The 19,724-nt window shown below is 42.8% G+C and overlaps 2 long non-coding RNA genes and 1 other non-coding gene across 12 annotated transcripts; 2 read left to right on the top strand and 1 right to left on the bottom strand.

Annotated features, from left to right (window-relative positions):
• Positions 1-4,627: 4,627 nt before the first annotated feature.
• Positions 4,628-8,713, top strand: LOC123062586 (uncharacterized). Of its 6 annotated transcripts, XR_006429787.1 has the most exons (12): positions 4,628-4,918; positions 5,031-5,120; positions 5,230-5,604; positions 5,756-5,856; positions 5,936-6,082; positions 6,867-6,915; positions 6,980-7,112; positions 7,197-7,323; positions 7,540-7,650; positions 7,877-7,958; positions 8,048-8,193; positions 8,483-8,713. It is a non-coding gene; the product is annotated as an uncharacterized lncRNA (long non-coding RNA). The 6 variants fall into 6 exon arrangements; XR_006429786.1 differs by having other exon boundaries at positions 5,741-5,856; positions 8,048-8,713; XR_006429785.1 differs by having other exon boundaries at positions 6,792-6,915; positions 8,048-8,713.
• On the bottom strand, positions 4,679-13,456 carry LOC123062587 (uncharacterized). 5 transcript variants are annotated; one of them, XR_006429791.1, is made up of 10 exons: positions 12,973-13,455; positions 11,804-11,944; positions 10,733-11,648; positions 10,495-10,542; positions 10,275-10,350; positions 9,771-9,922; positions 9,520-9,573; positions 9,291-9,375; positions 8,833-9,062; positions 4,679-4,964 (listed from the first exon to the last, which is right to left on the bottom strand). It is a non-coding gene; the product is annotated as an uncharacterized lncRNA (long non-coding RNA). The 5 variants fall into 5 exon arrangements; XR_006429792.1 differs by lacking the exon at positions 4,679-4,964 and having other exon boundaries at positions 8,845-9,062; positions 10,733-11,014; positions 11,570-11,648; positions 12,973-13,453; XR_006429793.1 differs by lacking the exon at positions 4,679-4,964 and having other exon boundaries at positions 8,845-9,062; positions 10,495-10,590; positions 12,973-13,456.
• Positions 13,457-14,802: 1,346 nt separating this feature from the next.
• Positions 14,803-14,999, top strand: LOC123063941 (U2 spliceosomal RNA). Its single transcript, XR_006430635.1, has one exon. It is a non-coding gene; the product is annotated as a U2 spliceosomal RNA (small nuclear RNA).
• The last annotated feature ends 4,725 nt before the right edge of the window (positions 15,000-19,724 follow it).

The following is a 19,724-nucleotide window of genomic DNA, read 5'->3' on the forward strand; positions in this document are numbered from 1 at the left end:
AAGATTAGAAAAATATTGACAATCCTGTTGGTCACAACTCATCAAGTTACAAATTTTCCCAAATCATCAGATTTTATGTGCACCGCATGTGCCATAGGGGAAATAAGTTTTAAGGCACTCTCACCTTAAAATTATAAGCAGGACACTTATTTTTCCTTAAACACATTTAAAAGATATGTCTGGATTGCTTAACCATTATCTGGGGTAATTTAGATACTTCATGGTACTCATATACACATTCATAAAATGTTTTTAAGTGTGTCTCTTATCACACACAACCATGCATGGTCTTACCCAATAAATTGCTTAACTTATCAAAGTAGAAGCAAATTCTCCTGAACAAAGGATAAATCTATTCGAATGGACAATGTCGTTGAACTCATTTCACGAGAATTTTCTGATTGCATTCAGTACCCTATGTACATACCCATAATGGTTAAACTAAATTTCTTATCAAAGATAGTCAAATGAATCACATGACCATTTTTTAAAGAATTGTAAATTTACCAGCCTCTTGCTGGACACATACGACCTTACACATCGTAAGTATGATCTAAATCATACCAACTGCATATCATACTACTTCCCCCTTGTAGTAACTACGTGGAAATCAACAAAGTATTTCCCATCTGTGATAATTCGGTTACATACCGATATCACCACTCCATCGTACATCAGTGGACACTCACAGAAAATTAGGGATCTACGTGAGGAATAACAATTTATCCGTCAATCAAAATTATTCATAGCCCGTATGCTGATTGCATCAGCAATAAGGATATTTTCTGGCATGAGGGGGAGATAAGTACCACAAAGAATGCCGAGAAATAAATTAAAAATGTTATTGACATTCAATCCTTATATCCACGTACTCAAAGAATCTGAACTAAAAGTTTAGAGAATCATATATTTGCAACACATTGCAAATCTGCCACATACATTTACTGATAACAAGGTGTTACTAAATTCTATATTCCTGCAGTAAAGTGTCAGAAAAGAGTGGAGGTACCTGATAAACCACTCTTGTCCCCAAATGAGAGCAAAAGGGGGAGAAAATCTGACAAGACGAGATATAACTTCTCATATGCTTCCGCGGAAACAGAGGAAATCAAATCCTCAACCAGTAAATGTAATTCAACATCAAGTTGAAAGACACCTCACTGGATGCTCATAATCCAAAGCCCGGCATAAATGTGCACAAATTTTTTGGTGTCGGGAAATCGAAACACCTTGACTCCATTTGTTGTAGGAAATCACAAGGAGTTAAAAAGGAATAAATATTTTATCCATAAACTTCAGTGATTCCATCAGAATCATATAAACTAAAGACTACATTTGTCGACATATATTTCTTCTCAAATTGCTAAAACCTTTTTGAGCCCAGAACCAAAATCCATGGTAGAGTGCCTCTTGCACTCATATTGGTTCACATAAAAGGAAGCAAATAATGAAGAATAGCACTCGCTCGAGTGGTATTTATTGCAGTAATACCTACTCCTCATAAGTATCTTCCATATGGAATACTAAAAACTTCTCATTCATTGACAGAGTCAACGAGGTGGTGAGAAAGCGAGGCTTGTAGCAAAAGGGTTCACGCAGAGACCCGACATCGATTATGATATAACATACCCTCTTGGTATAAGTGGAATTATGTTTCGATACTAAATATCATTGGCAATAAAAATTAATAATAATATCCATGCAGTTGATGGATGAAGTGGCTACATACTCATATGAGTCACTTATTTCGGAAGTCTCTATTGAAGTCCCTGAAGGGCTTATACTTCCAAATCCAAAAGCAAATCACAACAAGTTTTGTGTAAAACTTCATAAGTCACTCTATGACTTGAAATAGTTGAAAATCATATGGTACTACCGACTAAATAAGTTCCTTCTTCAAAAGGATTGCTTGAATAATCATGATTGTTTATGTGTTTTAATAAAGAAATCAGAAGTTTTATTCCTTACATCACCTCAGTGTATATCAATGATTTCATCATCAATGTCTCGAAAGGACCTAAAAATACATAAAATCATCTCAAGACGGAAAATTTGGATTCAACCAAATTTAGCTTAAGCTTACAACTTGAGCATTCTCTCAAGAATACTTATATCAGTCTACATATATCCAAAACATATACGAGAAGTTCAATGTGGATATATCATATCAATAAAAGACATGTAATATGGTCATACTACCCCTGATAGGGTACAGATCCATTCATACCTAGGCGTGTTAATGAAGTGATATCAGGACCTGAAGTTCTATGTCTCACTAATGTCAAAGCACTCATATAATTGCAAACTATGTCAGGCCTGGCACTATATTTGCTATCTATGTTCGGAGTGCAACCCCCAACAAAAGGTATATGGTCGATATAAGAAATATCAGCTTATATCTCAAGCTCACAATAAATCTTGGATATTTCCATCAGGAAATACAAGATATGGCCATGATATGATATAATTATATTGGCTCTTTCTTTGATCCCAACAATGCCATGTTCTGTATCTCACTAATGTCAAAGCACTCATATAATTGCAAACTATGTCAGGCCTGGCACTATATTTGCTATCTATGTTCGGAGTGCAACCCCCAATAAAAGGTATATGGTCGATATAAGAAATATCAGCTTATATCTCAAGCTCACAATAAATCTTGGATATATCCATCAGGAAATACAAGATATGGCCATGATATGATATAATTATATTGGCTCTTTCTTTGATCCCAACAATGCCATATCAATGACTGAATTTGCTGGAATAGTCTTTGTATGGAAGTCATATAAATGGGCTTTAATGGCTATTTCTAGTTATCATTCTGACGTAATTGCTTTATCTAAAATCATTGCAAAATATGTTTGGCTTAGCAGAATGATTAACCACACTAAAAATCATGTGGTTGAGATTCATCAGAATTACATAACTTGATTTATCAAGACGTTACCACTTGTGTTACTCAAAAACTACAGGTTATATGAAGAGCAATATCATAAAGTACATTGCTCGAAAATTACTTATCCTCACGAATTATAGAAAGTGAGGAAACAATATGCAAACACCATACTTTGAAAATCCTACATATTATTCATAAGGTCATGATCATATCAATGGAATTTATATTACACATTCTCCAGATTTGCAAAGTTTAGGGGGAGTAATTTCCCAAACCTATAACCTATCAACAATCCCAAGATTGTATATATTGTACTCTTTTTCCCTTCATGAGTTTTCCCTAATGGTTTCTCATAAAGGTTTTTAACGAGACAATATAAACACAAGTGCCGATATATGTCATACACTTTCTCCTTATATTTTCCCCCACTGGGGTTTAAAGGAGTTTTCAATGGCATATCATATCACACTCTTTTCCCTTATGACTATTCTATCAAAGTTTCTCATAATGGTTTTTAATGATGCAATATCTTATTAAAAATCATACGTCATACTTTCTATTTTTCCTATCGAAGTTTTTAAAGAAAGTACTCAAGACATATTAATTGTTCTCTAAACTAATCGATGATTTTTCTCCTTCTTCAAAGGTTTTTCTCATATGAGTTATCAAGAGACAATAATCATTATATGTTGCATCATTTTTTCCTTATTATTTTCCCACTGGGTTTAAAAGAGTTTTAGCAATATATCTCCACTATTCTCCTCATATTTTTCCCACAGGGTTTTTGGAGGAGACATTCAAGATTATTCAAAGAATTTGTCAAGATGATGGATGTACCAAAGAAGAGACGTTGTACAAGGGGGAGTGTTAAGAATAGAATAGTTGTTTATTGATTAAGCTAATTAGGATTAAGTTAATTGTTAAATAGGTTGCTTGGTTCTCAAGCAACCATGTACTTCCTTGGCTCTCAAGGCAACTATGTAATTCCTTAGCTCTCAGGTAACCATGTGTTTACTTGACCGCCAAACATCATGTGTACTTCCGCCTGGGTATAAATACCCCACTTCTATCATCAATAAAGACTGATGGATCATCTTTCATTCAAACTCTCTCGTTCTTTACTTTTCACTTAAAACACTATCGTCGCGCAACGAGCGATCTCTGGTTGTGTCCACGTCGGCAGGGTGGCACTGTTCGTGCTGGCCAATTGGAAGGAAACATTCTCTTCATAGAAAAAACATGTGTTTACTTGACCGCCAAACATCATGTGTACTTCCGTCTGGGTATAAATACCCCATTTCTATCATCAATAAAGACTGATGAATCATCTTTCATTCAAACTCTCTCGTTCTTTACTTTTCACTTAAAACACTATCGTCGCGCAATGAGCGATCTCTGGTTGTGTCCACGTCGGCAGGGTGGCACTGTCCGTGCTGGCCAATTGGAAGGAAACATTCCCTTCGTAGGAAAAAAAGGCGTGGTCGTTTCCTTCCTCGAGAAGACAGAGAGAGGACGCACGCCACCTCCTCCCCACCTTCGCCAGATACGACCGCCCATTCATCGCCGCCACCCATCGCGTCGCCCGCCCCCGCCCGCAACCTTCTCTCGTCTTCCACCCATCCTCGCCGCGCCATCGCACTCCCGCAATCCTGTTAGCCTCTCTCCCTGACATGGCTTCACTTCCCGGTGCGAAACCCTAGCGGCGGCAGCGGCGGCGGCGGCGGCGGCGGATTGGTGTGGGAGGTGGTTAGACGGCGGCCTCAGGCAGGGGCATACTGTAGGTGGCTCGACAGTCGCCTGGCAGGCTGTATAGGCAGCGGAGGTGGAGGTCGTGCGAGGCGGCTCTTCCGCCGATCCGTTCGTTCGAGTCCTTGGTTGCTGCGTTGACTTTCCTGGCTGCCGCCATGCTAGCAAGCACGGCCACTGCGACGTCTTCTCTGGTGCTACCGGCAAGCAGCCGACCACAGCACTGCCATGCCTCCGATGCTCCATGGTAGCCGGCCCTACATCTCCACTCAGGTACAGCTCGCCACTCCCCTCTCTCCTCTGGTATGGAACAGTTGGACTGCAGATAATGTACAGATTTGTGAGATGATGCTTGTGCTATCTTGTTCACGTTCTGATGAGGAAGAAAGGAAAATGCTGGAGCCAATGGATGTTTAGTGGGACTACGTTCTGATTTGACAAAGCTAAAGGAAGCATATATCACAAATTTCTATCGGTAATTGTTTTATCTCTCAAATTGGTTCTTTGGATGCTGAGAATTCACAATGCCTAGGTTAAATTAGTTGAGATTAGCTTTTTTGATAATTTGTCTCAATTCAATGAAGGAAAGAGAATATGGGGATGGTGTTTCATTCTTGGCCAGCTGCGGTTGCTGGCAGTGGAGGAGCAGCAGCGGCCGATGGCGGCGGACCAGATCGGCGTATCATGGGAGCGGCCACGACGGCCGTCACGAGTGGAGCAGAGCCAAGTTGGCGCGGCGGCCGGGCGCGATCTGGAGAACCTATGAGTGTGGTGCGCTATCGAGGCAGTCGCGACTTGCGCGAGTTGGAGGCGAGGTGACGGTGTTGACTGGGACGCCGTCGCAGATCCTCATCGTGCCGGCGGGCGAGGAGCTCGTTGAGGATCTCCTCTTCTCCAGGGATCCACGACGGAGGTGCTCGAGGAGGAAGTTCTTCTCGGATGCCATGGAAATTGTCAAGGTATGTCCCCGTTCCCCCTCCCCCTGTCTGGGTGATGCTAGGTTTGTGTTGGATGCCCATTTATGGTCCTTTTTGCCTTGTTCTTGTTGTAGACAGTACAAATCATTTTCATGAATTTCTGATGTGATTGCTTTAGTGATGATTTTTGCAGAAGCACATGCTGATGGTGCCCTTGCCTTTGGGATTAAAGAAGACCAGCTTACAACACTGACCAGAGATCATAAATACTCTACTCTGCAGCAGTATGAATGGGTGAGCTAATTTTGTTATCAGTGTGCTTCACACTTTTCTGTCATAGTTTGCGTCTTAAAAAATTCCCTACAAATTTCAGGGCTAGCAAATATGTTAAAGACAAATACAGAGAAGTGGGTCAGGGGAGTGGCTTCCAATATTGATGCGAGAAAAAAATGCCTTTTGGTCGAACACATACCCCTGTAAGAAAGGAAGAAGCTCCTTGGTAATGGAGATGCTATGTCAGGTAGAATTGATCTGCTAGCTTTGAGTTGGCTTCAGGAATGCCACAAATCCTCTAATATTCATCTTAAATAGTTAACCTTTAGTTCACTATGCCTGAGATATTCTTTGGTCATACCAGATTTGCGGCAGATTTTTTTTCATGACCTACCATTAGCAAGTTAATTATAACTACATCAGCTAGGGGGGGGGGGGCGTAAGGTGCTAACTCGAGTACAGAACATTGAAGCAGCGCTTCCATCTCTCTGAAAAATCAGAAGAGGCATATACATTTTGCTAATGTACCAGGTCGTTACTTCATCAATGACTATACATGTGTTCGCAAGTAGAAAAAAAACGAGCTAAGGATTCTTGCACACATTTTAGTCGCCGATAATCATATTGCCCATTTTTATTTCACACTAATTTATCGGTCTATATTGATAGCAATTGAAGTTGGCTAATGTTGGCTTCATCAGATTGATATGAGTATTAGCAGTAGCAATCTGAAATCAGGTCAAACTTGCAAAACAAAAAATGCCAACTGATTGAGGTTGGTGTCACTAAATCACTACAAACCTTTTTCGGCAATGAGTTAATCTGTCCATAATGTTAGAGCTGTCCTGGTACAAAATGGCCCATTTCTAACTCAGTCTCATAATCAACTGTCTCTTGACCATAATCAACAATTTGGTTTAAGATCATCACATGGCTTTACTTAATTTTAAATGTAGACTCTGACTGGCACACAAAACTTTGAAATGAGCAAAATCATCTCATATCCAGTGATTTGCCATGGTTTATGATAGATTGCTATGAAGAATGTCGAGACCCACCACGACTTTACCTTCTCGACAGGTAAGGATGCTTGTTTTCTTTTTTAAAAGCGCTTTCGGGTATCTAACATGATTTATGTTTTCAGATTTGATAATGCTGGTGTTGGGACTTGTTTGAAGAGATATTCTGATCCATCATACTTCAAGAAATCATTGGATGTGATGAGAGCAGACAAGACTGCACATCTCCAAAAAGAAAGGAGATCTCACAAAATCAAGGTTCTTTTTCTCTAATTATTTACCCTACTTTTAATTACTTTTTCTCCAGACAATGAAAGTTTACAGTCCATGGCATCGAACTAGGATTCGCGGTTGATTTCAGGGGAGATCACTATTGTGAGGAAATCAAGAAGTTGAGAGTTGGCTGGACTATGTGAGGAAGCGGGTTCAGGAGCTCAAAGCCAACAACAACCAGGGCTTGGCAAAAGATGTAAGCTCTCATGTTATAAGATTTGCTGCCTATTCTTTAATTAGCAATTGTTATAGTTATATGAATTAGCTATCTGCCTTGCAAATATATTTTTAGAGAGAAATATGAAGTATATATTCTATACAAGGCCGTCACAGTAATGTGTAAAATTCAGAATTGATTTCATGCACACGTTGGTTTCTTTTTCATGATACTTGCCTTTTCTGGGTATTTTAGTCCTTACAAGCACTTAAGAAGATATCCCAGGAGTGTCCAACTGCCTGCTTGAGGGCTGACGCACTAATTGCAGTGCCGTCATATCTTGACTTCTTCTCCATCGGTGTTCAAGTAATTTTACTAAATACTTTCATGTTTTTCCTGCATTTAGATATAACATTCTCAATACTTAAGTTGTTATTTTTTTGCAGCATTTAGAACTTGGGACATAGTAATTTGCCATATCACTGTCTTTTTGTTGTACACATAGTGTACTACATTTTATTATTATTCGCAATTTTTTCTGGGTGGAATGTATACAGAGAGTGGTTTTACCTACGACTCCTAATATGTGTAGGAAGCTTCCTTGAGACGCCTCAGATTTCGTAATGGAAGCGGTTCAACTGCTAACAAATTTTCTCAACTACCATGATGCAAAAGTATGCTTGTTGTTTGTATTTGCATACCCTGATTATGCCATGATACCATCTATTCTTAGATGCTGATGTTCTCAATCGATTTATTTCAGGTGTTGGAACATGTTTCCATTTGCCTGACTCGTATAGCAGAATCGTTTGCTTCGTCTTCAAGGAAACTGGATCAATTTTGCAAGCATGGATTGGTTGCACAAGCGGCTAGCTTAATAGCTGTTAGCAGCGGGACAAGCATCACTGAGTACATTAACATATACTTCCTCCGTTCCTAAATATTTGTCTTTTTAGAGATTTCAAATGGAATACCACATACGGATGTATATAGACATATTTTAGAGTGTAGATTCACTCATTTTACTCCGTATGTAGTCACTTATTGAAATCTCTAGAAAGACAAATATTTAGGAACGGAGGGAGTACATTATGCTTCTATTTCACTCTTTATTGCTACTGTATCATTTATGCAAATTTGCTAACTCTGGCTCATATATCCTTGAAGGGAGTAATTCGTGTTTTGTCAATATGTGCAGGTGGATCTCCATTGGCAGCTAAAATACTCCATGGAATTAGCGGCACACTTAAAGTTATCCTTGCGGGTGCTGGACGCTGAGGACCAGGAAGTGGTGGAACTGTCAGTCCGTCCACGTTCTAAAGCTGTATTTGTTTGTATTTGTGCACACCGTAAAATAGCTAAGTTGCAGGTTGTTAGGAGTACTGTGCTGCAGTTCCACTTATATGGAAAGAGACGATATTCATTTTCATTGACTGTCATGGAGTTTGCTTTGCTTTTCACATAAAACGCTGACCAAAGACCTCATCATTGCCATGTGCATGTGCTAAAAAAAGATGAAGAAAGCAACTTGAATGGGCGGAGACATACCTGGCACCGCAGAGTCACCACTCAGGAGGCGCACCAAGGGTGCGACCACTAGTTATGAAGATGTGTGAGCAGCCAAAAAGAAATAGCATATCAATGTTACTATGACTGAATTAATTAGGGAAGGACAACCTAAAGACATATTGTTCTACTCTGAAATTTTTGACATGAATCACTAATCTTTGGTATTGAACTTAGGTACTTCTCGTCATAATCAAGTAACGGTTGGCCACCTGAAATTGGAAGGAGGCCGAAGCACAAAAATAGACAAATCACTTTTTTGCACCACATGATTATAGTAGCATGCGTCAGTATACTGACCTACAAAGAAGTGAAAAACCAAAACTAATCTGACTTTATAAAGCACAAATAAAGATCTCTACATGTAACACTAAATCAGATTTCATTTTTATTAACATCACCTCATGGTTAATAAAACGACCAAAGAAAGGGAGCCCCACCTCATGGTCGCAGCAACTGTTGCTCAGAGAGCATCTCCATCTTTCCCATCGTCAGGTAGTTGGCCCACTCCAATGCCCAGACGCGCTGAACGACCAGCATGATTCGCAAGAACCGTACAAAATGAACAAGTTCAGGCACAGGGGCATGCTAGTGTACAATCAGTGAATGTGAATACAAGATTTATAATTTGCAGAAGCATATAAATATATTCTGATTACAAAAACATACCTAAACCACAGGCTTCTTCAGACTTCCCAATATCCAAGGGCGACAGTGCAAGATCTAGTTGTACAGGGTTCTTAATCATAAGTGACATAGCAAGAAATACTTCAGATTCACAGCATAAGGAAAGATGAGAGCTAAAACAGAATTAATTCCTTGCTCCAGCTCCAAAAACAGAGCAGATAATGCAAACTGTCTGTTGAAAGTGGATTGGAAAATGAACAGAATGCAGATGTACTTTCATTGAAACGACATACCTAATGAGAGCAGGACAATGGACAATTATGTTCGTTCTAATCAACAATCATGAGCAAATCCTAAGCAAACAACTTTGCAATTCCTCCCAGTGGGAGGCCAATTTCCAGAACTTTAATTGATACTTCACCTCCATCTCAGCAAGACGAGCGAGCTATAAAAATTAGATAAGAATAGACCTGGTAATGTAACCGGTATGGATTGAAATCTGGAAGGCATTACAATGTGTAGGGTTCATGAAGACATGGGATCATAATGACAAAAGCCAATGATAATACACCAAGTAGTGGGATACAGTTTTGCTGAAAAATTATCAAGACGACAGTACAATCCTTGAAGATTTGATTATTGTAGCTGAACTTTGAACAGAGTTAGTGCTTGAATCTAATACTCGGAAAATTAGTATATAAACCGTCTGATTACAATGATCTAAGAGGTGTTCCGCGCCAAGGAACTAATTAATAAATTTCAACACTATAAGAGCACATTTAAACTGAAATACTTACTGTTCCATGTCATTCTCCTCTGTAAACTTGTCCAAATGATCCCGAAACACCAAAGATTGTAGAACATGTGACATCCCTGGAAAGCAGGACCATGTTATGACTTTAGAAGGGTAGTAAGTGAAGAAGAAGAAAGCAAGAAGACCATATCTCATAATAGTACAAACTGAAGAAGAAAATAAAAATTCTCAGATGTAGCAGGAAAAATTGTATGGGTGCTTACTGCGTACAGAAGATTACCATTTGTCTTATCGCATCCAGTTATGCCAGCCTGTTCATATGCAAATCTATAGTCAAAAGGGGCAAAACATTGTAGGGCCTGAAATAGATAAGTGGCGCTGATTACGTCAGGTAAACTAGTGCAATTTGCACCGCAGACGAATAGAAATCAAACCCTAGCAGCAGGGACCGCACTAATCAAAACGAAGACTACAAGTGTAAGGATAGAAGGCGTTGTTTACCTTGGCTACGGCTGCGGCTAGGTTGGCGGTGACTTTGCTATTGCGGATGTTAGTGATGAGGTGGTCGTAGATAAACTCATTATATCGCGATGCATATCAGAAAGAAATTGAAATCAATCAGATGGCTAGAAACAGAGACATGAAAGATGCTTATTGCACTGATAAGCACATATGAACACATGGGCAACAGGTTTATATTACAGATACTTTAGTTGATTCAGAAGCAATGACACTGTCCAACAGTATAGTCTCAGCGATGAAGGACATTTCTTCACCGGATCTCTGAAAACATCAATTTTTACAGAGAGGTAATAATGTGTATAAACAATATGGATATATTTTTCGATAAAGAACAGGAACACAAACCAAATAAATAGTATACAGGTCAAAAAAATATCTGAGAAACAAAGATGCATTGTTACAAGGTCGCTGACGTGTGTTTGGCTAGCTAGATGGTGATCCTGACTTTGTGCTCAGTTTGGTAGCTGGAGACGATATTGCTGGTCGTAGCGATTAATGGAATAGAATGTACTCAATCTAAAAACGCACATTTATACCCTGAGTCCCTGATGCAGGAGCATTGCTCACTGATGTTTATATTTCAGATTTACATGTTAATATTTTGATCTTATATAACCTTCACATATTTTGAAGATACTTTTCTTAATGGAAACAAGTAAACAGATACTTAGCTTGTAATTAAGTATAAGTAAAGTGATACGAAGTCAAAAGAGCATAATCTGGTGCACATGAATATATAATTAGCAACCATTACAAGTTACCTGCTTAACACAAACAAAAAGGAATAGCATGCCTTTAGGATAATTAGCAAGATACCTTAGAAAGAGGTAAACTAATCCACACATGAATCGATCACTAGTTCACTACAGCACCGCATACTTGAAAAGCAGGATACCTAAAAAAGGGGCAAACCAATGATCGATCAGTAAATGCTACGAAATGGTGTAATCTAACCTTACATCATAACAACCTTGAATTGTACAGTTTAGAAATAAGTAGTAGCTCACATCTCATAAGGCTACTATCAAGTACAACACGCGGGTGATTTACCTTAATAAGCTTATACTCTTTGAGTGAATGATTTTTTGCGTCTTCTGTTGTTCTTATTGTTTCTTTCAGTTCTTCAACCTTCTGATATCTCGCCCTCTCCTGATCTATTCCTCTTGATGACACGGATTCAAGTTTCGTCACCTGGTTGTGCAAGGCAAATTAAGTCTGATGATAGGCTTTGGATATGAAGCAAAGCATTAGAGTAATCAGTAAATGCATTGTGAATAGAAGCTGGATCCTGCGAGACACATGCACATGGCCACCGATGGTGGAGATGAATGGGGATTAGATCCGTGGTGGCGGCGTCCTCCCATTGATCGAAACCACCACCGGCACCTTCTCCTCCCACCTGCTCCTCCGTCGGCTCCTTGCCACTGCTACTCAGGGTAAGACCGGAGGATCAAAACATAAATTTATACCCAAAAACAAACATGTCATCGTTCTTTTATTAGTCTCAACTACGTACAGACTACTGCACAAGATTTCCATTGCCCCGAACATTAGTACAACAGCCCGAAATGCAAACAAAGGACCTATATGGTCCAAAGGTACAACAGAAATTTGATTTGCTCATATTAGCATGTAAGAAATGTAAAGGATGCATGTTGGAGCTGGATCAGTGTCAAACTAAAAAAGCTCAAATCAAATGTATGTGTCTGAAACATCAAAATTGTCTCCAAATCATGCAAAAATTGAATTGTTTCATGTGAAATTCCTTAAGAAAAACTCATTACCCTGCAATTAGTGTTGCACTTGAGTTCTTTTTGAGTCAACCAGATTCCTGGTTCCCTAGTACTACAAGGCTATCACAATCATTGGACGAGTGCAAGGAACAGAAGTGTAAGAATGTGTGAATCCACACGTTTATTTAATTTAGCACATCCCAAGTTGCAGATCTAACAACCTGGTGTCCTACACTCCTACTACGTAGTATGAGCTGCAAAGCGCTATTCATTGACCACATTTCGTAGAACATCTTGCAGGCACAGAAACAAAGACGACAAAATCTAGAGAGAGATGGTAGTCTGTATTGTAAAGCAGGAATGGGAGAGATGCGGCATCTCGTCTTGCCATGGTCGCTTGCACCTCGGGTTCGGCAGCGCTGCCATCTAATGGAGAGAGAGAGAGAGAGAGAGAGAGAGAGGGAGGATGGGTTGGATTGAACTCACCAGCGAGCTGAACTCGGCCGACCACCGCCGGCGATGTAGCCACACGACAAGGAGTTGCTGATTGATCTGTACGTGCCCACCTTGCTTCACTTCCCATTGCACGGCTGGAGCTTGCGCCGCCGCTAGAACCAAGCCGGTTGGACCCAAGGGGAGGGCGACTCGATGGGTCGATGAGGGATGCAGAGTACGCCGTCGACGGTGGTGGTGATTGAGGGTACCGTCCCCATCCACGTGGTGGAAGAGGAGATGAAAGGAGAGGGCGGCAGTGGAGCTCGAAGCGTGGGGTAATGAAGGACCACGAGGGAGGCCGGCGTCACGGAGGCACGCGCGGCCGATCTGGCTAGAGCTAATGTCTCTCCTTCCCAATCCCTGCCCTGCACGGCCTCACCCAGATGGCCGGCTTTGTGGGCCTGGGCGCAGCACTCGGGCGCGAGGTCCTTCCCAGCTGGCCGTAGAGCTGAAGAGGTCGCGTGCGTGGAGGAGAAACAGAGTAGGAATGGCTTCTTAGAGAAGAAAACGAAAAAAGTTTTACCAGCGCAGGTACTATCTCAGGATGGTAGATACCCTTTCTCGAGAGGGCACCATCTGAACCCATGGGCATATGCATCCACTTTTCATAAAATGCATTTTAAGCACGTTTTAAAATATCAAAAAAATCAAAAGAAAATATCACGCATATATGTTTGCAAATGTGTGTACGCGGCACAAAGTTTTATGAAAAGATCTCTTTTTGTTTTGCCTCGAAAAAAGACAAATTTCAGTGCTTCTAAATAGTGTTTCACGATATAATTTTTTGTCTTTTTTGCACAGGCCACAAAAAAGTTATTTTTCCGTGAAACTTTATGCACGCACATAGAACATGGAGACGTACCCATGCAATTTTTTTCCAGATATTTTTAGAATTTAGAAATATATTTTTCAAAGTGGGTTCATATGTACCCGGATTCATGCATGCACTTCTCCCCTTTCTCTTGCTTCTTCCTTTTCTTTTTAATCTCGCCGCCACAGTAAGAATCGCCAGGTGGATAGACTCACATAGTACCCTTGATGCACACCTTATTGTTAGACTGCTCACAGTGGAGTGTAACATAAAGTAGTAACTTGCCGATGTTACTAGTCTATGTTACTACCTTCATAGTGGGCAGTAACATACGAGTGGTATCATGAAAGAGTGCATTTATTAGACTATAGACTCATTATGCCTTGAAATGTGTGATGTTACAGTAATTAGCTAAGTTACCACAAACTCCTCTCTCCTCATTAATTAGCTGCCACATAAGTAATCTTGTATTAAAATGTGTGATGTTACTACTTAAGTTACTTCCATTACGACTGGTCTTATTGTTTTGGATGGCTCGTGGAAGCTTGGGAGTAGGATGAGAGACGGCAGGTGTTTTTTTTTTTGCAACAAGGAGAGACGGCAGGTTTGTGCGCTAGCGACTTGGAATTCAACTCGCCTCGTGTGATGATGTCCATAAAAAAAATCGCCTCGTGTGATGTCGACTTGCGTGCGAGCTGCGTTTTTTCTTCTCTTTTTTTGGACAGCACGAGGTGCGGGTGAGGTGAGTAGCACGCGATCCCTTTTCTTCTCGTCTCCCCCTCCCGATCTGGGCCTGGGCTCCACGTCCATCTTGCAGTTCAAGTCGAAGCCCATCGGGCTGCAGAAACAAAAGCCCACCCACAGTTAGCTTCAGGATATCAGCGAACCCGGTGCGGGTGCGTGCGAGGAGCAGAGGCTGGTCGTTTCATTTAGTCCCACATCGCGCAGCGGGAGGGATTGAGGGGGTCGGCGAGGCTATAAGAAGGAGGGGGTGGCGTGGGTAGCAACTCATACCTTTCTCGGCCTTTTGGCTAAGATCAAGTGTAGTATCTGTTCTTATCAGTTTAATATCTGATATGTGGGCCATGTGCCCACAATGATATTAAATTTATTTTTTGTGAGGGAGGGTCCACCATAATGGCTTGCCATTGGGGCTTTCACGTGTCGCCCAGGCGTTGCACTGCTGCCTGGGCCCGGCGCACCCCAACCAAACCAAAAGAAAAAAACTTTGTTAGTTTGAGCCGTTTTTCTTTGATAGTTTTGCTGTAAGGGTGCTTAGTTTACCTGGATAGCTAAAATTGGAAGCTGTTGTTAAGGATGAGAAGAGTAGGCAGATGAATCAACTTGAAAGAAAGGTACTTGCCTGCTGCAATCCTTGCAAGAACCCAAAATATACAGGTTCAGGTTGAGAGGATACTCAGTTTTTTTTGTTTTGTTTTTTTTTTACGGGTTGGATACTCAGGTAATATCTCCTTGAGTGCAAACTTCGGACAAAATGGATGGAGCAAAGCAGAGATAATTGGATATTACTATATGACACTTCGATTCCCTTCCAAAATTGCCATTTCCAACTTGGAGGCCGTAGAGCTCGAGGTCGCGTGGTGTATGGGAGAGATCAGAGGTGAAAGAAAGAGAAGAGGTCGCGTGCGTGGAGAAGAAACAGAGTAGGAATGGCTTCTTAGAGAAGAAAACGAAAAAAGTTTTACCAGCGCAGGTACTATCTCAGGATGGTAGATACCCTTTCTCGAGAGGGCACCATCTGAACGCATATGCATCCACTTATCATAAAATGCATTTTAAGCACGTTTTAAAATATCAAAAAAATCAAAAGAAAATATCACGCATACATGTTTGCAAATGTGTGTACGCGGCACAAAGTTTTATGAAAAGATGTCTCTTTGTTTTGCCTCCGCAAAAAAGACAAATTTCAGTGCTTCTAAATAGTGTTTCACGATATAATTTTTGTCTTTTTTGCACATGCCACAAAAAAGTTGTTTTTCCGTGAAACTTTATGCACGCACATAGAACATGGAGACGTACCCATGCAATTTTTTTTCCAGATATTTTTAGAATTTAAAAATGTGTTTTTCAAAATGGGTTCATATGTACCCGGGTTCATGCAAGCACTTCTCCCCTTTCTCTTGCTTCTTCCTTTTCTTTTTAATCTCGCCGCCACAGTAAGAATCGCCAGGTGGATAGACTCACATAGTACCCTTGATGCACACCTTATTGTTAGACTGCTCACAGTGGAGTGTAACATAGAGTAGTAATGTCAGGATCCCGACTCAATGCCACATCGATCTAGCATGTAACACCTCATATCACTTTGCGGCCTCACGCACGGTACTCCCACGGGTGTCGCCTTACCTTTGTCCGGGACCGTTTGCGCCTTTTGGCACACGTATATGATAGTGTCGCTAGCATCCATATGATAAGGAGCCCGGGCTGACATGGCTAGTCGTAAACCCAAAGTGGCACAAACTTACAGGGACAGGCATCCATGACCCAGCATCGAACGTGTCGGTCATCAGCGAGTGAATCCAGGCTGTAGCACTGGGCTAGCAGGACTCCGGTGAACCGGGCCGTAGCGGGCTAACAGGACTCCGGTATTCATCGCGTGACATTTCCCCGAAGGGACAGACACAGGAACGAAGAAGGACACATGCCGGCCAGCCTAAGTGTTCCGGAGCAGTAGCAAACTACCATGGCTCAGTGGAAACACTAGGAGACATTTCCCGGTAAGAGAGGCTACTAAGGATAAACAACTAGATAGTCAGATCCCACACATATCAAGCATTTCAATAACATACACGCAATATGCTCGATATGTGCAAATACAACATGGCATCACAACATGACTCTACAGCTCAAGTATTTATTCAATAGGCTCCGGGGAGCGAGATATTACAAACATGGGTCCTACGACCCAACATTCAGAGCATACAAGTCAAAACACAGGCGGAAGCTATCATGTCTGAGTACAGACATCTATAAATGAAAAGGCTGAGAAGCCTGACTATCTACCAAATCTTGCCGAAGCACAAGATCGTAGCTGAGGTAACAAGCTAAACGTCGAAGTCCACGCGGAACTATTAGCGAGACCGAAGTCTCTCTGCAAAAACATAAAATAAGCAACGTGAGTACAAATGTACCCAGCAAGACTTACATCAGAACTAACTACATATGCATCATTATCAACAAAGGGGATTGTGGGGTTTAACTGCAGCAAGCCAGCTTTGACTCGGTGGCTATCCTGAACTACGACTGCAAGCAACTCTTTTGAGGTGGCGCACACGAGTCCACATATTCACCATATCAATACACCACTATGGATCCGCTCCCGTCTCCCTACGAGAACGCCATCCATAGCACTCACGCTTATCTTGTGTATTTTAGAGTATCCACTTTCACTTGTCTATGAACTGATATAAGCAACCCAAAAGTCCTTTACCGCGGACACGGCTATTCGAATAGATGATGTTAACCCTGCAGGGGTGTACTTCTTCATACATGTTTTTACCACTTAGCGTCTGCACACGACATGTGCTCGGCAGACTTCAAGCGAAAGCCGACGTGGGTGTAGACCACGACCTACCTAAACACTCAAGTCTCTAGTCCAGGTTTATCGCCTATTCGGGTTCCATCCATGAGGAGATCCGGCCGGAGTTTCGCTCACAGCCCCAAACAATGTGAACAGGGTTCCCGAGACACCAAACGGGTGCCCGGTACACCGTGCCATGTGCCTACCGCATCACAGCCCACCCCTCCGGTCAGCGCTGCCCACGGCCTCCAGCATACTACAAACACCAGAAACTACTTGCAACTCCTGGACAGAGGACATGGGTGAATAAGAAGTCGAGCGGGGTCATATTTCAGGGCCCAATGTATGGTAGTAGCTGAATCATGGATCACAAACACAGAACTCAGTTCCTAAGGACGGCTCCAATGAGATAACCCACCATGTACTCCTACATGGCCTCTCACCGCTACCTTTACCAAATCGTGTTCACCACTTAGCTCACACACAGTAGGACATGTTCACACACCTCTGATTCATTCCCGATGAATCAGACCTGACACAACTCTAAGCAGTAGCAGGCATGACAAACAAGCAAGAATGAGTAGGCACAACAGGGCTCAAACAATTCCTACTCATGCTAGTGGGTTTCATCTATTTACTGTGGAATGACAGGTCATGCAGAGGATAAAGGGGTTCAGCTACCGCAGCAGGTAACAGATGAATCGTTGTTGTCCTAATGCAGTAAAAGAGAGCAGGAGCGAGAGAGTGGGTTTGTATCGGAATGAACAAGGGGGTTTTGCTTGCCTGGCACTTCTGAAGATAGCATTGAGTCTTCATCAGTGTCAACGATCACATAATCTGTACAGCGTCTACCGAGGGGGAACAACACCGGCAAACACAGAAGAAACACGATCAATGCAATGCACAATATGATGCATGCTATGACATGGCAATATGAATGTGTTTTGGGCTAATGCATCTAGCAACAAGTTAAATGGGGTTGGTTTGAATACAAGATTCAAATTCAAACTCCATATGTGAGAGTTTAAATGCCATTTATTTGTTTTGTCCAAAACAGTAGGCATAAGTTGTTCTAACATGCATGAAAATGGTACAGATGGATTCCTTAAATTTTTCTGATCATTTTTCATATATAACTTGTTTGATTTGGAGCTACGGTTAATTTTCTATGATTTATTGAAGTTTTAGCTATTTCTGGAATTTTCCTGATTATTTATAAAATAAACTAAATTCCAGAAAAGGAATATTGCGTCAGCATGGCGTCATGCTGACCCCAGCAGAGTCAACAGGGGCTGGTCCGGGTCAAACTTGACCAGGGGGCCCACTGGTCAGTGACACACCGCTGGCATAAGTCACTGACGTGTGGGGCCGGTCAAAGGCCACGTCAGCGAGGTCAACGCCGATGCGTGGGGCCACTGTGATTAATTTTAAACTAAACAGGAGTTAAGCTGTGATTAATTAGGGGCGTGGGGCCCATGAGTCAGTGTCCTAGGGGGTTGGTTAGTGAGGGGGGGTTAGCCGCTAACGACGGCCACGTCGGATTCGCCGGCGGTTGGACGACGGCGACGACCCAGAGCGGCGGTGGCTCGCCGGAGTTGCGCCAGGGACGACGGATCGACGTGCCAAGCGCACCAGGAGGTGGCCCATGGCCGCGCGCATCCAGGGGAACCAACGGAAGGGTGCGGGGTGGACGGAGTTCGCCGGAAGCGAGGTTGTGGCGGCGGCCGGAGTTCGGGCGCCGATGAAAACGACGACACCGTGCACGGGAGGATCTACGGTTAGCACCTACGCGTTCTATGAGAGCTCACGAACCCAACGGAGGCATGCACGGGACCAAATGGCCACCGGAGCCTCGTCGGCGATGAGCTCGTGCGGCGGCGTGCTGTCGGGGGAGAGAGGCGCGGCGGCTACGGCATGCTAGAGAGAAAACGGAGAGGGGAGGATGATCAGGAGCTCACGTGGAGTGCAGTGGTGGCCTCGGCTTGCTCGGGAACGGCCGGAGTTCCACGAATTTGGGCGACGGCGACCGGCGGGTCCGAGGTAGGAGACGAGCCCGGAGAGGATGTTCGGGGCTTCTGGAGGGGCGTGGCTCGGTGAGGAGGAGGAGGGGGGTCGAGGCGGAGCCTTTGAGCGCATCGGCGAGGCTAGGGGTGGCCGGTGGCCACGGGTACGGCGACGATGACGGCGAGCTCCGCTCGGTGGTGTGCGCGAGAGGGGAGCAGAGGAGGGGATGGGGTCCAGGGGGAGAGAGGAGAGGTGCAGGGGGCGAGGGGGAGTGCATGGCACTCGCAGGCGCGTCGGGGCAGCGGTGGGAAGCAGGAGGTGGCCGGGGCGCGTGGCCGCGCGCGCCGGGCGCGTGCCCGTCCTCCTGGCAGGGAGGAAGACGACAGG

Source organism: Triticum aestivum, chromosome 3A (genome assembly GCF_018294505.1).
Source record: "Triticum aestivum cultivar Chinese Spring chromosome 3A, IWGSC CS RefSeq v2.1, whole genome shotgun sequence".
NCBI lineage: Eukaryota > Viridiplantae > Streptophyta > Magnoliopsida > Poales > Poaceae > Triticum > Triticum aestivum.